Here is a 17,317-nt window from a genome sequence, read left to right as displayed (position 1 = left end):
CCTCTGTAGGCTGCACGTCTTGATAAGCGAAAAGTCAAAGTCTACACTCAGGTATTCGGTTATTCATTCATGGAGGTGCCACAGCGGAAGGGTCAGTAAGATAATTATGGGCACCCTAAGTCCGTATAGAGTGTAGAGAGAAATAGGAGGAAGGAACAAGGTGCTGTGATTCTAGACATGGGAGGCAAGGGTCAGAGATGACTATAACTCTCCCTGTTGATGCCCTAGATGAAGGTCTAGAACACCCTGTTGGCCTAACCTCGGGGTTGTGGCCCTAATCGACCACGAGCCCCGACCGGAACCTTACCCTAGATAACTAGCCCTGTTAATGGACCTAGTCTAGAAGTAACGTCCCAGTCAGTTGCACGTCTATATAGACGAAAAGCAAAGAGTGTGTCATAAGGGTAATTGCGCAACCAAATCCCGACAGGGCCTGTTTCACCCTTTTGGGCTCATCAGGGGATAATAAGGTCCCTTGCACTACACTGATAGATAGTGCTGGGGTAGTGAAGATCTCCCTTATTCACTAGGAGTAGTGTATAGGAATAACAGTAATTATCCTGAAGGAGATAGCTGGTTAGACGATGCAGTGCTGCGGCGGTGCAAGTGCGCACACCCCCGTTCACAGCGGATGACCAGTGGGGTTTTTTTTTCGGTTTTTTTCGTTTGAGTATTAGCATACTCGGACCGGCTGGTTACTCGGACGAGTATCTCGCCGGCTCGAGTCCGAGCATTAAATTAATAAAAGACAGTGAAGAACAGTGTTTACACTGTTCTTCAACACATTACACATGTTTACAGATGTTTTGCTTGTAAGAACACATTGAAAAAACACTATTCTTCACTTTGCAGGTGTGTGCGCGTGTCTCCCGCTAAGTTCGGAGATGTGCACGAACATCTGGAATGTGAAGAATAAAATAAAAACAGTGAAAACAGTGAACACAGGAGCATTTAAGTGCAGAACACATTGAAATAACACTATTCTTCACATTCCAGATGTTCGTGTACATCTCCGAACTTAGCGGGAGACACGCACGAACTCCTGCAATGTGAAGAATAGTGTTATTTCAATGTATTCTTGCAAGTAAAACATCTGGATACATATGTAATGTGTTCTGTTCTTTTAATGTGTTCTGTCAGTGTAAAAATGCTCGGGTCTCCCATTGACTTTAATGGGGCTCGTTATTCGAGACGAGCACTCGAGCATCGGGAAAAGTTCGTACCGAATAACGAGCACCCGAGCATTTTAGTGCTCGCTCATCTCTAATCATGATAAACCAGGGACACTTACTCATAGATCCAGGCAACTACTAAAATCAACTTATAAAACTGCAAACTGTGAGTCTGAAGGGCACCCCCATGGCTACAGCATCACAGGCTGATATGCTGTCTCCCCTCCCCTATGCTTCCTTCGGACTCATCCTTCCTACTGCCTGATGTAATTTCAGACAGTGGGAGGGGGAAGTGTGACATACTTTGGACTCATTAGCATAATTTTAAAAGTTGATTTTAGAAGGAAGGATAACAAATATAAGAAGATTACAACAGTCCCTGTCCCTGGATCTATGAGTAATGTCCCTGGTTTATCATGATGGTTTTTAATAGTAGATTTTATTTACATTAAACTCTTAGTGCCCCAGGTTCTCCCAATAAAATAAAAAAAAACCTTCAAGTATTTAATTTGTATTTTTACATATTTTAAATGGAACCTGTCACCAGGGACCTTGTTTTCACTGCAGGACCCCATCACACCTGCATTGCACATCTATTTCTGCCTTTTCTAAGCATTGCAATACAATATAATTGTGTACCTTACACCCTGGCAGATTACTCTGTTTAGTCCCAGGGTTTAGGCTCTGGTTTGGATTCATTTTAAAGAACAACGTGTGACTTGTCTGTGCTGCTCACTCCCCATCTCTCAGCACCCACCTTTGTGCTCCTGTACAGTTCCTCCCTCCGCCACTGATATCAGCTCACCACACTGTGCAGGAGCAGGAGGGAGGAGCAGTACAGGAGCACAAAGTTGGGGGATGAGAGTTGAGGAGTGAGCAGCCAAGACAAGTCACATGTTGTTTATTGAAATGCACCTGCAACACCCCTGCCAATGCAATAAAGCTTCTAAGGAGCTTGATCAACTCACTAGGGGTCTCAAGTGCTAATAAGCTTGCCACCTCTCAAGGGGAGTTTATAAAGACCCTTATGAGTGAAAAGTTTGGGGTCTTTTGTCTTGGGAGAAGTCCATAAAGAGAATTCCTGGAAACAGAAGTGCCTGTGGCACGCTGCTCTGACACACTTGGCCTGTGAGAGAACACCGGACCCAAGCAGACCTCCACCCTTAGGAGTCTGCTTTACATTGCTTGTGAATGAGCCAACTATTCCCTCTAGCATGAAGCTACTGTACCAGGCTGAGAGCACTCCTGTGGATCCGTATCCAACAAGCTATCTCTGATCAGCTGAAGTTGCTGCTATGGTGGCTTTTGCCAAGTTCCAATAAGGGACCATAGATTGGAGTGATCCCTGTGCAGGCTGCTTACCACAAGGGAGCCCCATCGTCCATCATCAGGGATCCCTATCTACACATCTTGGTTCCCCAGTTAGAAAACTACACCTTCAGTGTCTTCTTCCATTTTCTTGTACCTTCCACCTGCCGGAAACCCACCAGGCTGTGGACGAGGCCTCTGTTCATTAGTAGCAAGCACCATGACCACTGCCAAGTGCTAAGCCATGGTCAACCAGCCAGCCACGTACCTCAGGCCACAGCTTCCTCAAGCCACGAAAAAGGCTAGGCCCTGGTGAGGGATTTTGCACATCCAAACCAAAGCCCTACCCCTGGGACTATACTAAGGATTCTTTCAGGGTGCAAAGTAAGTTATAACACCCAATTATATTGTAATGCAAATGCTTAGAGAAGGCAGACAAACATATGTGCAATGCAGCTGTAATGGGCTTCTGTAACCTGTCTATAGTGAAAATAAGGTCCCTGGTGACAGGTTCCCTTTAAACACAATAAACTTAAATAAGCAATAAAATATTTAGCTACTAAACTAAATTCTGTCATTTTAAAAACTTAATTTTTTTTTTACGTAAACGTATTTATCCTAGCTGTAATATCTGATTTCCACATAGAAATAGATTATTTTGCGGTTAGAACACTAATTTATAACGTTTTGTTTTCACAGTCATGTAGTAAATCACCAGATAAATCAGACAAGTGGCGTAATGGTGGCGGAGATGTCTTGTGAAATCCACCTGTCACTGATGGCCCAGAGACATGTAAGAAGTCAGCGGCGCTCGCAGCCTCCGCAGGAAAAACTACAGTGTAAAGCTCAGCATCTGTGTCTTGCAGCTGCTCAAGAAACTCCATGTGTTCCTCCAGCTGTTTTCTCAGTTGCTTAAGAAAAAAAAAAAAAAAAAAGATAAGGAAATTCGTCTGCGCTGCTCGAAAAACGAGAAAATCGTTCCTGATTATACAACGAATGGCTGGTATCTCAGGTCTCCGTCACCGGGGGTGTGATGACTAAAATTTACTGTCATCCATTTTTAGAAGAGGTAAATCTTTGAACATTTATAATTGTAACTTTAAAGGTTGAGTTTTTATAAAAAAAAAATTTAAAAAAAATTGGTTTGTTATATTTATTTTCTAAATTGTTTGTTTATGTTAAGGATGATTAGATCTGATTAGAAAATACATAAAAGAAAAGTAGCTAATACAGGCAGTCCCCGGGTTACGTACAAGATAGGTTCCATAGGTTTGTTCTTAAGTTGAATTTGTATGTAAGTCGGAACTGTATATTTTATAATTGTAGCTCCAGGCAAATTTTTTTTTTTTGCCCCAGTGACAATTGGGAGTTTCAAATTTTTTTTGCTGTAACGGGACCAAGGATTATCAATAAAGCTTCATTACAGACACCTTACAGCTGATCATTGCAGTCTGGGACTATAGTAACATCCAGAGAGGTCACCAGAGGTCACAGTGGGCAGAGAGGTCCGTCTGTAACTAGGGGTCGTCTGTAAGTCGGGTGTCCTTAAGTAGGGGACCAACTGTATACAGTACAATAGACTTAATTAGTTAAGCCAAGAAATATCTTTTGAAGGTTTATCGCTACAATTTCGATGGTGCGTAGAGCGCGGCCTCCGATGTACTGAATGTTACCAGGGGCAGATTTGACATTTCTGGGGCCCTCAGCAAAGTTAAGTTAATGCACAGTTCTCCTCCAGTGTAGAGAGGACCTTAAGCCTCATGCACACAAGCAAATGGGGGCCCATGATCGGGGCATATCACGGCCCCCATTGAGGTCTAACGGCACCTGGTCACAGTGCGGTGAGCAAAGGGTCTCTCGCATGTGCGAACCGGCGACTGCGCCACAAAATATAGGCCAAATCCTATATTTTGCTGTCTTAACGGCTTCCAATCAGGGGCGGATAAGACTATCCTGGGCCCTATGAATATTATAGCCCCTAAGTCTGGAATCACTTCCTACATCTGGTGCTAGAATCAGTTTCTTGGGGAATGGAGGATGCGTTCCTTCTGTCTGCTTTCAATCTGCAGTTTTAGGACCTTTGGAGGACCTTCAAAGGTTCTGAAATGGCTCCTGTGTTCATGTGTATTGAGAGCAGGAACAGATGTACGAGGAGTTCATAGAGGAAAATGCTTCTCAGTATAAAATTTGATGGGTGGTTCTGGAGGCCTTGGGCCCTGGCTACAGCCCAAACCGTGAATATTATAATCCACTACTGCATTCAATGGACGCTCACTCTGCCTCATTTCTCCACCCAGCCGTGAGCTACCCTCCTGGGAACCGTGTGCCGGGGCGTGCTCAACTGTATCAGCAGCCTGTGGATGCTGATACAGTATAAATCACATGGGTTGACATCTCCAAACCGGTTGCTTTTTGAAACAAACTGATCTGCAAAAATTGGCAACATCTCATGATCTTTAAGGGTCCAAGCAACTGTATAAGGGTTTGAATATCATTAAATCTCAGAGATACTATTATTATGTTGCAAGACTGGATCAAAGCAATGGCAATGACGGCGATAACCAAGCTCAGCTGTGTCTGTCCGTACTATACAGATGGACAGAGCAGCACTGCACATGTGCGACCACCTCTTCTATTCATTTCCAAATGCAAAGAGCCCCAGTTCTTGTAATCCATGGGGGTCACTCCACCCAGCATGTAATCACTTATCCCTTTAAATAACAACTTAATACAGGCGGTCCCCTACTTAAGAACACCCCCCCTTACAGACGACCCCTAGTTACAAACAGACATCTGGATGTTGGTAATTACTGTACTTTAGCCCTAGGCTACAATGATCAGCTATAACAGGTATCAAAGATGTCTGCAATCAAGATTTATTGTTAATGCTGGTCCTTATGACAATCCAACATTTTTAAAATCCAATTGTCACAGAGACCGAAACATTTTTGGCTGGGGGTTACAATTATAAAATATCCAGTTCTGACTTACAGACAAATTCAACTTAAGAACAAACCTACAGAACCTATCTTGTACGTAACGCGGGGACTGCCTGTAAATGAAAAAAGTCAAAAGGACGCATATATCACCTTATCAAAGTGCATTTCATATTGGTGACACAATAGCAAACATAAACACCTAACGGTAACATTATTTAAGGTGCTTGAAAAATATAATAGAAAAAAAATTGAAAATTCGCCATGACAATAAAAATAAAGAAAACTACGATCCTAGTAATCTAAATTGGTACAAAATTTATTTGGAAACTGGGTGAATTTTTTTCCAATTTATGCAATTTTATATTGTTTGATTTATTGTATTTTTACCGATTGAGTTCTTTTATGAGTTCTTTAAAGGGACTTAAAGAGAACCCGTCATGCAAAATAACCCCCTAAACTAAATATATTTTCATAAACTGCCATTAGAGAGCATTGCCTCTATCCCTTCATTGTCCCTCTACATGCCTGTAAACCTAAGCAATGAGGTCCTAAAGCTGTATGCAAATGACCTGTGAAATGTCCAATGAAGCATTAGCATATTCAAGCTGTCCACTCTATTCATGAGTGGGAGGTACAGCCACACCCCCAGTGCATGACTGACAGCCTGTATAATGATGTGAGGCTGTATAATGATGTGCTTCCTGGTGCTGGTGGCCACGCCCCCTGCAGTCTGTGTGTGTATAGGAGAGATACAGCAGCTCCAGGCAGCCATGTTATAGCAGAACATGTCAGGTACATGTGTAGCTGATGTCTGTGTCTCTCACCTGTATATTAGAAGGATGCAGCATGTCAGCAGATGCAGCACACACACTAGCAATGCTTTACTATACATTACACACAGACATGAGCAGGGGGAGGAGAGGGGAGGGGTAACAGGGGTGACATCAGTGCCCCTGACCATGTGACCAGCCTCATTTACATGATAAAAAATAGATGATTTTACAATGATTAATGTATGAAATAACTAGATAAAGGCTGGGATGGGATCCTTGTGAGCTGCTCCAACAGGTAGAGGTGACAGGACAAGTGGCAGAGACCTGATGACAGGTGTCCTTTAAAGGGATGAATACAATTATTATGACCATGTATTCTATTTTCTGAATTATTTAGAACTTTTATTTTCTGTGATAAGGTTGTACAGTGTTTTCTCTGTCCATGGTACTGATAGTAATACGTACAATGCTGGAATATACAGTAACTTCTCACACTGATTCTCCCCTATTCTGCTCTTGTTTTTTTCAATTTACTGATTATACAATAATATTTTTCAGATGTAGTGTGATAAACATTATTATGCGCATTATAACCACATCGGAATTCAATTTTTCCGTTCATTTATAGATAATTCCAATGAGGACTGATTCCACATACGATGGACACAAATAGATCCTGAAACATCCCAATGACTCTGAACATTTGTTGTAGTGTTCCTCAATTTCTCAGATAGACTTTTTGGTCTATGATTTTGATGGAATCTCCTATTAGGAGTCTCCTAATAGACCTTGCTACACAATATAGCACATTAAAGGACACCTATCATCAGGATGAAGGATTGTAAACTAAGTATACCATCATGCTGGTATGTGCCCCCTCTGGCAGGATCCACTATTCTTTCAGCTTCTTAAGCACTTGTTTTTATGAAATAAAGGTTTTAAAAATTATGCAAATGAGCCTGAGGGGCTCCAGGTTCCATTGATATACACTCACCGGCCACTTTATTAGGTACACCATGCTAGTAACGGGTTGGACCCCCTTTTGCCTTCAGAACTGCCTCAATTCTTCGTGGCATAGATTCAACAAGGTGCTGGAAGCTCCTCCGAGATTTTGGTCCATATTGACATGATGGCATCACACAGTTGCCGCAGATTTGTCGGCTGCACATCCATGATGCGAATCTCCCGTTCCACCACATCCCAAAGATGCTCTATTGGATTGAGATCTGGTGACTGTGGAGGTCATTTGAGTACAGTGACCTCATTGTCATGTTCAAGAAACCAGTCTGAGATGATTCGAGCTTTATGACATGGCGCATTATCCTGCTGAAAGTAGCCATCAGATGTTACAGGGTACATTGTGGTCATAAAGGGATGGACATGGTCAGCAACAATACTCAGGTAGGCTGTGGCGTTGCAACGATGCTCAATTGGTACCAAGGTGCCCAAAGAGTGCCAAGAAAATATTCCCCACACCATGACACCACCACCACCAGCCTGAACCGTTGATACAAGGCAGGATGGATCCATGCTTTCATGTTGTTGACGCCAAATTCTGACCCTACCATCCGAATGTCGCAGCAGAAATCGAGACTCATCAGACCAGGCAACGTTTTTCCAATCTTCTACTGTCCAATTTCGATGAGCTTGTGCAAATTGTAGCCTCAGTTTCCTGTTCTTAGCTGAAAGGAGTGGCACCCGGTGTGGTCTTCTGCTGCTGTAGCCCATCTGCCTCAAAGTTCGACGTACTGTGCATTCAGAGATGCTCTTCTGCCTACCTTGGTTGTAACGGGTGGCGATTTGAGTCACTGTTGCCTTTCTATCAGCTGGAACCAGTCTGCCCATTCTCCTCTGACCTCTGGCATCAACAAGGCATTTCCGCCCACAGAACTGCGGCTTACTGGATGTTTTTTCTTTTTCGGACCATTCTCTGTAAACCCTAGAGATGGTTGTGCGTGAAAATCCCAGTAGATCAGCAGTTTCTGAAATATTCAGACCAGCCCTTCGGGCACCAACAACCATGCCACGTTCAAAGGCCTCAAATCACCTTTCTTCCCCATACTGATGCTCGGTTTGAACTGCAGGAGATTGTCTTGACCATGTCTACATGCCTAAATGCACTGAGTTGCCGCCATGTGATTGGCTGATTAGAAATTAAGTGTTAACGAGCAGTTGGACAGGTGTACCTAATAAAGTGGCCGGTGAGTGTATATGGCACCCGGAGCCCCTCATTCTCATTTGTATAATGAGCGGGTTCTGGTGGTAGATGTGTTCTTAAGGGTTTTTACCAGCTACAAATATTGATGGTTGATCCAAAGATTGGTCCTCAGTATCAGATTGGTGAGCTCCAATACTAAGGCTCCCCGTAGGTCATTTGTTATTAGAAGCAATCATTTAACTAGATGATATGTTGCCCCAGACATTGATCTTCAATGGTATGCATTATGGTCGGCCAATAATGGTAGGAAATAGTCAAAGAGATATTTAAGGGAAAACTTAAAGATGTAAACCTATGTACGGTAAGCCATTCATGGATGACCCAACCACATACGCGGGACGAACAGAAATAGCCAAGTGGGTGGTACTTCACTGTGTCTGTAGGACCCTTTGAATTGAACTGGGGTTCTTTTGGGCCATCAGCTAAGAATATTCTCGGAACCCATCCTGTGTCAAAACTTACTAAAAGACCCGAGATGTCTTTAAATTGGGCTATTTTCAGCTTGACTTTATGTCCAGTAATGGTATAGAGCCAAGGCCCACCTCCGGATCTTTTGCTACACTGGAGAAGTAGTCCAAGACCATGTAACACCATAACCCTGTAGCTCTAAAAACAACCATGTTTCCACAACTACAGGTTTCTGTATCCTGATGGTACAGTGATGTCAGGTAGTTTCTACGATAAGATATTTTGGGGTGCAAAGGTGAGACTCACATCTATTTTATGGCATATCTTGGAATGGGATTTTTTTCTTTAAGATGGCTATGCATGAATTTTAGAAGGACCTTCACATGTGTAGGACAAAAAAAAAGGGAAAATCACATCTGATTTCAATACCTGATCATTTTGTTCCAAAGGGAGTTAAGCGATGTCCAGAGATGTGTGATAGAGTTTTATTTCCTTCTACCTATGGAGGATAAATGCATCATTGAAGTCCTATAGAAGTCAATGATATATATGGAGACAATAGGGAGCAGGGACCGATGAGTGTACAAGTAGTATATCTTACTCTGTAAGATCTACAAGTGGTGTATCTTATGCTACATTCACACACATGTATGGGGGACGTATATACGGCCGATATACGTCCCCCATACACTTCTATGGGCTCACGGCCCTGTACGGGAGCGATACCGTACCGATACCGTACCGCTCCGTATCCCGGGGAAAGATAGGACATGTCCTATCTTTTCCTGTGATACGGCGACGTGCACTGTATCTTCCTTAGGCTACATTCACACGATGTATGCCCGCCGTACCGTAGTACGACGGGCATACATCGGCACTGCGGAGAGGAGCAGGGGATGAGCGCTGCTCAACCCCGCCCCTCTCCATAGGAAGATACAGCGCAAGTCGCCGTATCACGGGCTATGGAGCGGTACGGTGCCGCACGTGTGCTGCACCGTACCACTACGGTACAGGGCTGTGAGCCCATCGAAATGTACGGGGGACGTATATCAGCCGTATATACGTCGGCCGTATATACGTCTCCCATACATGTGTGTGAATGTAGCATTACTCTGTAAAATCTACAAGTAGCGTATCTTACTCTGTAAGATCTAAAAGTGGTGTATCTTACTCTGTAAAACCCTGGACATGTTAACATAACATGTTCAAGCCCATAAAGTATTTCAAGCATCATAGGATTCTTTATTTCTTTGGTGGTATATTATTTTCTGCCATGTACCAAGAGTTGGTCCCTACGGTCTCCAGTAGTGATAAAGCACTTGATCAACTCATTTTCTGGCTCTTCAAATAAACCTGGATGGTAAAAATAACATTTTAAGCATTCAGATAGGAAAAACTAGATAAAGTATGTGTGCACCAGTCGATGGTCCTGGGGTTTGAGATCTTACCTTGATTATAATTAAAAAAAAATTCAAAAACTGTCCTGGAAATCCTTGAAAACCTATCGTTATTGCAGAAGTTCTGAAGGTAGGTAACAGTTTTACATTTACATGGCAAAAAATATCTTAAGAGCTTCTAACTATATGTTTGCCAACAAAGTGCCAGGGTAACCTGTCTGCTGGCAGCGCAGCACAAAAGCCTTGGCTGGCAGTGAAAGAGTAAAAATATTCCGACAAGTTCTCAGGCAATTACTCCCACGGTCGATGAAGTTCATGCTGTGAGCTTGAGTGAATGAAGCAGAAGCTGAAAGGGTACTTCAAATGCTCTTCTTGCCCCTAGGTAGTTTATTTTGTACATCTGTGTTTTCACAGAAAATTTTCTACGTTCCTCTTTATACTAAAACATTAACTCGGTGCATTGACAGGTCAAGAATGTCGGTATTTGGGGCTAAATGCGCCTAATCTCTTGATTTCTCAGCATGTAGTATGGATCACTACATGATTGAGGGCTGAGAGTAAGCATGACATATAGAAGAGTTCAATGTCATCACCGGATTATAAAAAAATCATTAAAAGAAACAAAATAAAAATTAAGATTTGTTAAAGATCTGATTTCTAATTTATTTCTTTTTAAGGGAACCTGTCATCAGGATAACAAGATCCAATAGTCCTTTGTAATAAAGATTGCAAAATGATTTTACAGCCCAACTTTACTGTTCCTGCAAGTTCTAAAAGTATATCAAAGTTTACCTGGCTCCTTGCTGGTAACCTCCAGGGAGTCATGGGAAGTCAACTGACCAAGTCACTGTCTCATCAAGTCATCCTCCATCCTCCTCACTCATCCCCTCTTCCTCCCTCCTCCTCACTCATCCCCTTTTCCTGCATCCTCCTCACCCATCCCCTCTTCCTCCATCTTCCTCACTTATCCCCTCTTCCTCCCTCCTCCTCACTCATCCCCTCTTCTTCCCTCCTCCTCACTCATCCCCTCTTCCTCCCTCCTCCTCACTCATCCCCTCTTCCTCCCTCCTCCTCACTCATCCACTCTTCCTCTATCCTCCTCACTCATCCCCTCTTCCTCCCTCCTCCTCACTCATCCCCTCTTCCTCCCTCCTCCTCACTCATCCCCTCTTCCTCCCTCCTCCTCACTCATCCCCTCTTCCTCTATCCTCCTCACTTATAACCTCTTCCTCCATCTTCCTCACTCATCCCTTTTTCCTGCATCCTCCTCTCTCCTCCTCACTCTTCCCCTCTTCCTCCCTCCTCCTCACTCATCCCCTCTTCCTCCATTTTCCTCACTCATCCCCTCTTCCTCCATCCTCCTCACTCATCCCCTCGTCCTCTATCCTCCTCACTTATACCCTCTTCAACCATCCTCCTCACTTATCCCCTCTTCCTCTATCCTCCTCACTCATCCCCTCTTCCTTCCTCCTCACTCATCCCCTCTTCCTCCCTCCTCCTCACTCACTCCTCTTCCTCCCTCCTCCTCACTCATCCCCTCTTCCTCCCTCCTCCTCACTCATCCCCTCTTCCTCCCTCCTCCTCACTCACCCCTCTTCCTCCCTCCTCCTCACTCATCCCCTCTTCCTCCCTCCTCCTCACTCATCCCCTCTTCCTCACTCCTCCTCACTCATCCCCTTTTCCTGCATCCTTCTCACTCATCCCTTCTTCCTCCCTCCTCCTCACTCATCCTCTTTTCCTGCATCCTCCTCACTCATCCCCTCTTCCTCCCTCCTCCTCACTCACTCCTCTTCCTCCCTCCTCCTCACTCATCCCCTCTTCCTCCCTCCTCCTCACTCATCCCCTCTTCCTCCCTCCTCCTCACTCACCCCTCTTCCTCCCTCCTCCTCACTCATCCCCTCTTCCTCCCTCCTCCTCACTCATCCCCTCTTCCTCACTCCTCCTCACTCATCCCCTCTTCCTCACTCCTCCTCACTCATCCCCTTTTCCTGCATCCTTCTCACTCATCCCTTCTTCCTCCCTCCTCCTCACTCATCCTCTTTTCCTGCATCCTTCTCACTCATCCCTTCTTCCTCCCTCCTCCTCACTCATCCCCTCTTCCTCCCTCCTCCTCACTCATCCCCTCTTCTTCCATCTTCCTCACTCCTCCATTCCTACATGAGCTGACCCCACACTTTCTATCTGTAAAGCACATGGAGAAGGGCTAATCATACCTTGTGAGAAAGAAAAATTAAAAGAGTTCTCCATAAAATCCAACAAAATCTTGAGCCTGTCAGGTTTATATGGGAAACTTCACCAATTTTGCTCCATTTCATGATTTTTATCTTCCCTTCTAAAACATTAGTTTTTTTGAATGCGAGAAAAATCACTGGCCTCAGCAGTCACAGGTGATGATGTCACTGATGACACTCACATGGTCAGCCAAAGGTGCCTCCCCGATTACTGTCCAGATAGGACCAGAAGGTACGAAATTATGTGTCCTGCAGTTTGCTCCTGTTTTTGGAGTGTAAATTACATATATAAAACAATGTTGGAATTCTCCCTCCAGACCTCACTATTTCCGAGCAACCAATGTTGTCTTCTACTGTAAGACCACCCATCTGACAGCCGAAAATTAATCTAAAACTCTGCTATGTTATACACTCAACCTTTAGATGGATGGTCCCTTGGATGGAGTAGACATCCTGGTACCGCCCACCTGACAGTAGAGAGCTAAATATATTGACATTGATTGCTTGGTAACAGTTGGGTCTAGAAATCGATTTCCAACACTCGAACCAGTGGTTCAGCATATACAAAGTTGGAGTTGATGAAGGTGGTGAAATGTCCTCTAACAGTCAAAAATGACACATGTTGATACATGTACTTGGAGCTATACAAAAGCAATATATATATATAGGGGGATATTTATCAGGACCTCTGCGCACCGCCAGTGGCGCAGAGGCCCTGAAATAATCGCAAATGCTAGCTTATTGCTAGCTTTTGCGATTATTTCCCCAATCCGCAAGGGGGGGCGCGGCCGGCCGAGCGGGGGGCGGGGCCGGACGGGAGTGGGCCGGCGCGGGGCGTTACTGCCGGCGACGATAAACGCTGCGCAACTGGCAGCCCGATACATGAAGAGGCAGAAGCCTTTTCATGTATCGGGCTGCGAATTTGCAGCGGCGGGGCACGCGCGCCAGCGTATGATAAATATCCCCCACAGTTTTTTTCTGTGAAGTGCCCATGTAATCTTTATGATGCATTATTATTTATTTATAGAGCAGCATTAATTGCATGGTTCTGTACAATTAATAAGAGGTTCACATACATTACATTAAGACAAGAACAAACGCAAGGAAACAAGAAACAAGCGGAAGGTGGACCCTGCCCATGAGGGTTTACAATCTATATGGGAGGGTTGATGGAAACACAAGGTAAAGATCTAGTTTGAGTATATAGTAGAAGCACTACCAAGCCTTAAGAGCCTACTCTATAATGGAAGCATTTAATTAAATAGAGGGCCCCCATCTGTGTGTTGAAGGACTTGGTGCCCAATTCTTTGCCTGGGGCATGCGGACAGTCGGTGCACAATACATTATGAGCAGTTGACACGTGATACAGTATGAATACCTAAGGTTCACCTAATAAAACTATAAACTATATCAGTGGTGGCGAACCTATGGCACTGGTGCCAGAGGTGGCACTCGGAGCCCTTTCTGTGGGCACTCAGGCCATCACCAGAGAGGACTCCAGGTATCTTCCTGCAGTCCCAGACAGTCCAGGACTTGCTGCCACAGAGTTATTTTAAAGGGTACAGCTCTACCTGGGACTACTGGAGGAGTGGGAAGGTGTGGACACATCTGGATTATCATTGTAGCTCCGGCCCTGACAATTCTTCTTGTTTAGGGGATCCTGGAGGGAAGCTACAATGATCATCCAAATTTCTTTTATTTTTTGCTTTATTGGTTTCCTCAGGGTGAGATAAAAGGTACGCCATCACTGAACTATGTTATCAATGTATAATTTAACAGATACTTAAGGGGGTTGCCAATAATAACTAACTTTAACAGGGTCTTCATACTGTACTTATCCCACCCAAACCACCCGAAGCAGGACTCGGTACTTCCTGTGACGTCACTTGTCCTGTTGGCTTCCAGCAGATGGAGGAGGACATGGAGTCATTACGTGTCATGTACATCCATGTACAGCAATGAGCCACATCCCAAGTCCTCCTGATGGCGTGTCACATGACCTGTGGCTCATTTCAGCTACAGCAAAACCTTACCAGGGTAAGTAAGATATGGAGGACCCTATTAGGGTCTCTTACTGACCCTACGGTAGTTAACAAGTTAATAGCAGGGAACTCCTTTAATAAGTACTTAAAGGGGTATTCTCGACTGGGCACTCACATTCAGTTTCATTAATCTGCCATATATAAACATTTCTTCAATTAGATGTTATTAAAAAAAATGTTCCTGTGTGAAGATAATTTCTCATAAATGTAGTGATATGGTCCCTTAGAAACCAGATGGCTTCCTCGGATACGACCACCTCTGCTGGAGGGATTGCACAAAGAAACAAATTGTTTTTGTATATGAAATGTCTGGGAGTTACTACATGTCGCACAGCCACCCTGTGGTAATGATTGCTGAATCCTGGTGGTCCGGCAGGGCTCTATAGCGCAAGTCTGGTCACTGCTGCCAGAGTGTGAGGTGGTCGTATCCAAGGAAGCCATCTCTTTTCTAAGGGTCAACATGACTACATTTATGAGAAATTATCTTCACACAGGAACATTTTTTTTTTTATTAACATCCAATTGAAGAAATGTTTACATATGGCAAATGAATTTAATTCAATGTAAATGCCCTGATGGGAATACCCCTCTAAAGTTAAACTCAGGGAGTAGACTCTGAGCTATACATGCAGCTCTCACCAATGCTTGCTGTCTTGACTAGTACTACAACTGTTCCCCATTAACGCCCCCCTAGCTTCTTAGTTCTGACGCTTGTCGGATGCCAATTAAAGGGGTAACCGGGGAAATATATCTGACTATCTAAGGCCGTGATGGCGAACCTTTTAGAGACCGAGTGCCCAAACTACAACAAAGACCCGCTTATTTATCGCAAAGTGCCAACACAGAAATTTAATTTGTGATTTATGCTCCCTTCTCTGTCACAGCTTTCATTGATACCAGCACCTGAGGCACCAATAAAGCAGAAAATAGTCCCAGGTACAGCTGTCACTTTAAAATAGCTCTGTGCACAGCAAGGCCTGGGCTGTCTGGGACTGCAGGAAGATACCTGGAGTCATCTCTGGTGATGGCCTGAGTGCCCACAGAAAGGGCTCTGAGTGCCACCTCTGGCACCCGTGCCATAGGTTAGCCATCACTGATCTAAGGGATCGGAATATTTAATTTCCTTGATAAATCATTTCTCACAAACCCAGAACAGTCTCCAGTTTTCCTAAATTTTGACATCTCAATTCCAGCCCCAAATGCGTTCCAGTAATCTGCTCTTTTTTGGTTTCCTACCCTAAACATTTCCAATTCCAAAAAAAATTGACGTCCCTTTTCAAAAATATAAACAACTCAACTATTTATCGACTTTCACCAAAGACATAACCACCGAGGGATTGCTCAAGAAGACTTTCGACGGTGTCCGATGCCAACACAACTGCGGAAAGCTCAAGCCTCACCAGTTTCCTTCTGTCGACAAAAAAAAAAAAAAATAATAATTTGATAATTATTTCTGTATTTAGTCGTTGATGTTACGGCATTTCACAGAGAAATGTGATTAGACAAAAGTGATCATTAGTCTCCCTTGTTCCACCATAAAGAAGGAAGCTGCTCTCCTATTTTCCCCAGTTGACTAGGGCCGAGCAGGCAGTAATCTTGCTGAACACTTCACTTTAGATGGTATATCAATGAGGCATTCAAGCCGAGTAGTTTATACACAAAAAATTTTGTCTGCTTTGTAAAAGATTATCCCTTTATAAACACTCTGCGGAAAACATAAAAGCAAACAGGGGACAGCACATAGAACAGGAAAGATGTTGTTAGCAGGGAGATTAATACTGAATGGGTTGAAATGAATGGTGCTTACTAAAACGAGGTCCAGATACTTTGGCTGCAGTGAAACATAAATAATGGGAATGACACATTGTTTATTCGGGATAATGAGTAGATCCGAAGTAGTGGCCTAGCACAAGAGATTAAAGATTAAATATCCATCTCCTGATGAATATCTGTTGCAAACTTTAACCTTTTTCCTCCCAAAAATGCACCATTTCATCTTGTGATCGCGAAATGGGATACATTATTCCGAAGAAATAAAAAATTGCCCGCGTAAAATATACATTTTTGTTCAAAAATTCTCTTTCGTTTAATTAAAAAGCAAAGAAAATGGTTTATATAAAAAATATTTTTTGATTTATTTTTTTTTTTAGAAAAAATTCTGGTACAGACAAAAATTCTCTCTGGTTTAAGTTAAAAACAAAGAAAATGGTTTATAAAAATATATTTTTTTATTTTTTTTAGACAGACAGATGGGTACAAAAAAAAAAAAAAGTACTACCACAATGAATATAAGATCCTTTGTGCGACCCAAACACGTATTTATTAAAAATGTTCTTTTCTTTTATTAAAAAACAATTGACGTCAAATTTATTTTCATTTCAATTTTATCAATTTCAATTTTTTTTTTTACAGATGGAACTTTTGGCCGAATTACGATAAATTTATCGAATTCTAATTAAGCCGTTTTTTTTTAACTGTATTAAAAAAAATTATTCTTGTATACCGTTGCCTGTGTAAATCCGTATTGTCAAATAATTTGTAATGACGAGTTAGATAAAGATTATAAGGAGTCATAAATATTGCCATAATTTTGCTTAATTTCGATGAAATAAAAAATTCTCATTTGATTTATACGATAAAATAACCGGTATTCGAGATGGAGGCAGTAAAGTGTTCTTGTGTTACGGGTCTCTGTCTTACAATCTACATAAAAGTTTACCCACAAAAATGATTTCAAGGCGTCTATGAAATTGGCGGATGAGATGGGCCAATGGCTATCGAGGGACTCGTGAAAACGGACATCTAGTATTTCTGGCAGCGGCTGCCGGT

General features: G+C 43.1%; 1 long non-coding RNA gene across 1 annotated transcript in view; it reads right to left on the bottom strand.

Annotated features, from left to right (window-relative positions):
• Positions 1–17,317, bottom strand: part of LOC140120410 (uncharacterized) — a 35,413-nt gene continuing 18,096 nt past the window's right edge. The window contains exons 2-4 of the long non-coding RNA XR_011853770.1: positions 15,787–15,898; positions 9,248–9,317; positions 1–115 (exon numbers count right to left, since the gene is read on the bottom strand). This is a non-coding gene — a long non-coding RNA (uncharacterized lncRNA). The remainder of the gene's footprint in view (positions 116–9,247; positions 9,318–15,786; positions 15,899–17,317) is intronic.

The sequence above is a fragment of the Engystomops pustulosus genome, chromosome 3 (assembly GCF_040894005.1).
Source record: "Engystomops pustulosus chromosome 3, aEngPut4.maternal, whole genome shotgun sequence".
Classification (NCBI taxonomy): Eukaryota; Metazoa; Chordata; class Amphibia; order Anura; family Leptodactylidae; genus Engystomops; species Engystomops pustulosus.
The sequence above is the reverse complement of the archived record's forward strand: the minus strand, read 5'-3'. Positions and strand labels throughout refer to the sequence as shown.